This window comes from Schistocerca cancellata, chromosome 2 (genome assembly GCF_023864275.1).
Source record: "Schistocerca cancellata isolate TAMUIC-IGC-003103 chromosome 2, iqSchCanc2.1, whole genome shotgun sequence".
Classification (NCBI taxonomy): Eukaryota; Metazoa; Arthropoda; class Insecta; order Orthoptera; family Acrididae; genus Schistocerca; species Schistocerca cancellata.
In genome coordinates this window covers 802,650,181-802,654,056 of record NC_064627.1, presented here as the reverse complement: position 1 = coordinate 802,654,056, position 3,876 = coordinate 802,650,181, and positions in this window count along the sequence as shown.

Sequence of the window (3,876 nt, the reverse complement as noted above, 5' to 3'; positions counted from 1 at the left end):
TAAAAATCCCATGAAATGCAATCTTACATAAAATTATACAAGATTGGCCAAACATGCTCTACAGTAAACATATAACGCCTCTCAGGAATTAGGCCGTTACACTTCAAGCAATAAATTCGTTAACATACCGAATCCGACAAACATGACAGAGGCAGCTATTAACATACGGTAGATTGATAGGGAGATTACCGAACAACCCGAACCGCAAGTTCCTCTAACCCACCCCTACTCCACAAGGGAAAAACGGACCACCCAATTCAAAAATAACCACCTTCCCGCGGGTGGACAAACGGAGAAGAGTGGTGGGACAACCCCAAAACAAAGCGGCTGGTGACCTCACCAAGAAAACAAGTAGAATTTAACAAGTAAATGAAACAACATATCACCAATCACTTAACTTATAACAAACTGCGGTTTCTGGCGGAGACCTGGCGCAGCACCCCCAAAACTCTCTCTCGAACCGTCCGCTGCCAGCCGTTTCAACGGACGCAGGACGTCTCACGGCGTCTCACGGCGTCGCAGCTCTCACCGGCCAGACCGTCGTCGTGGGTTGACTCCTGTTGCTCTCGTGTCGGCCGCGAAGCCACTACCCCTCGCTATACGGCGCGGCCCACTGGACTCACGTGGCGACGTCACACGCGCCGACGTTCAAGACGGACAAGTCACCTTGTGTCTCAGTGCGCGACCGACCAACCGGTCATTCGATCCAACCGCCAATGACCATTGCCTGAGCAAACACGAACAGACTGGCGGCCTAACGCGCAGACTTAGATGCAGGGACTAAGCCCCCGACCAGGCGACCACTCGTTGAGTTCTCTCACTGCGCCATAAATTCGGACGAAAGACAGACTAGCAAGCTGGGGACGAGAGACTGACCCCAGACTCCAGACTCACCCAGACTGGCCATCTGGCGAGCTCATAGCGCCCCTTAAATGCACGTGAACAGCAACCTTTCCCCCTTTCCCACCAGAGGGAGACACCAAAGCTGCGATTGCCACAGCGACGCCACCGCCAGAAACGGAGGGCGACTGCTTCACACTAGGCGCTGCGGCGCGCTCTTCAAAACAGCAATTTTTACCACGGCTCATTGCTTAGAACAACACACACACGCATGACTCGAACCTCCGATGGGGAGTTAGTCCTCCCTCGGGCATGGGTATGTGTGCCTTGTCCTTAGCGTTAAGTTAGTTTAAGTAGTGTGTAAGTGTAGGGACCGATGACCTCAACAGTTCGGTCCCTTAGGAATTCACACGCACACCACTGCCCACCGTCACGTTGGGTGCCGCCTGGTGGCGTTGCGGCACGTGACGCGGTAACAGAAGTATGTAAGAGGAGCAGACACAGACGGGGGATCACCCTAGCGAAAATATGGGCTGCAAATGGAGAAAACTATTGTGATAAGCGACTTTGACAAAGGACACATAATCATTATGCAGAGCCTTTGAACGGCGAAGCTGGTCGAATGTTCACGTGCTACTGTCTTGAGCATCTACGGTAAGAGATAGGACAGTGAAACTGCCACTACGTGCTACATGGTTTGACGCCCACGTCTCATTCACAGAACGTAGGTTTCGGAGGCTTATCCGTTCTGTCAGGTAGGGTACATGGTGATCTGTGGCATTTCTGCCGAAAGAGCACAATGCTGGTCCACGCAAAAGTGTTTTGGAACACACCGTTCATCGTACATTGTTGAACAACTGTACGTCTTTACATGTTGACTCAATGACATCGTCAATTACGATTACATTGGAGACAGGACCATAGGGATTCGACCATCGATCAATGGAAACGAGTCGGCTCTTCGGGTAGGTCATATTTTTGCTACATTAGGTCGTTGGTCGTCTCAATAAAACCAGTCATCAAGGTGAACTGCGGCTCGAAACGTGCAGCACGCCACAGCACAGTCTGTTTGGTAGAGTATTGTACTATGGGAAACATTTTCCTGTGCTTGCATAGCATCTGTAGGCAACGGCCTTGACGCAGTGGCTACACCGGTTCCCGTGAGATCACCGAAGTTAAGCGCTGTCGGGCGTGGTCGGCACTTGGATAGGTGACCATCCAGGCCGCATTGCGCTGTTGCCGTTTTTCGGGGTGCACTCAGACTCGTGATGCCAATTGAGGAGCTACTCGACCGAATAGTAGCGGCTTCGGTCAAGAATACCATCATAACGACCGGGAGAGCGGTGTGCGGGCCCCACGTCCCTCCTATCCGCATCCTCCACTGAGGATGGCACGGCGGTCGGATGGTCCCGGTAGGCCACTCGTGGCCTGAAAACGGAGTGCTTGCATAGCATCTGTGGTACTAATCGACGATACGCTGACAGCTGCGAAGCACCTGCTTCCCTTCGTGCTTGATGTCTTCCCCGACAGCGATGACGTTTTTAAGCAGTGTAACTGTCCGTGTCTCGGAACCAGAGCAGTGCCATAGTGGTGTGAGGAGCATAACAGTGAACTCACGTTCATGACCCGACAACCAGATCTGCCTGATGTAAATCCTATGGAACACATCTGAGTCGCTATCGGGAGCCAGCCAGCACCAAGTATGCAAATCAGCGGCCCTTCATTTATGCGAATTACGTGACCTTTGATCTAATGCCACATACCTCCATAAACCTACATGTCAGTTCCCTATGCTCATTATCAGTGTTGTAATTCGTTCCAAATATGGACAAACAAGCTATTAAGCAAGTGGTCGTAATGTTTTAGCTCTTCAGTGTAAGTTGGCTCCTTTGATGCTGTTGGAGTTTAAGCGGGAAATCACGCGAAAATCATTGTAAGTACAAATCAAAATACTCTTAACGAAATGTTTCTCGATGTAAAAGCAAATCAAAATTTAAATAACTTAATTACTGACCACTGATGATGCTTTACCTCAATACACGTCTGGTGAAAAACATCACGCATTTTTTGTAGTTGCAACGACAGAACAAAAATACCCGCAAGAAATGCTGTAAATATGTTGATGACACTGATGTTAATAGACAGAAATCAGGAAGACATCCATCTAACACATGATGCTCTCAACAATCTGTATCCCTAAATAGAGTACACAATAGAATTAGAAAATAACAATAAATCACCGATCATAAGAAACATCAATAACGCACAGAAATTCGAGATTTATCGGAAATCGACAACAACAGACAGCATTCTTAACGCACATGCCTGTCATCCAAGATCGCAGAAATACGCATATTTTCATGCTATGATTAATTGAGCAATACTCCTGCCTATGGAGTACGACACCATCCAAAAAGAGACTCAGTTTCCAAAATATGTTGGAGAAAGAAATGATTTTGGTCCTAAAATAGTCACTTTCTTATACAATAAACTCAATAAGCCTAAACAATCCACCATACGTAAGGAAAGAACGCTGACAAGCCTATTACCAAAAAAATATATATATTTACCTGCTATATATCTAGACAATACTCCGCACAAATAAAGCATTTAGAAACACACTAATACAAAATTTGCGTACCAGACACGACACAATATTCGAACAGTACTATACGCTGGAGAAAGAAAACCAACCATACATTTAAATCCAGGAATCATAAAATTCAGCGTAAAGTAGCTGATAAATTTTATATAGGTCACACTGGACGGAATTTCAGTATTCGACACCGAGAACACTGTAGAGATGGCGACAGTAACCCATTAACTTCCTTCCACCACTTGAAAAAATAACGACATACAGAGGACCGATACAGAACAGGCTGTCAAGGTTTTACACACAGCGCAAAAAGGACCACTAACGAGTGTTCTTGAAGAAATCACAAAATACCCCCGAGAAACTACCAAATACTTTAAATGAACAGATCGATCTGAAACACAAACATTACATAGAATATTTCATTAAAGTTGTCCTTCTGA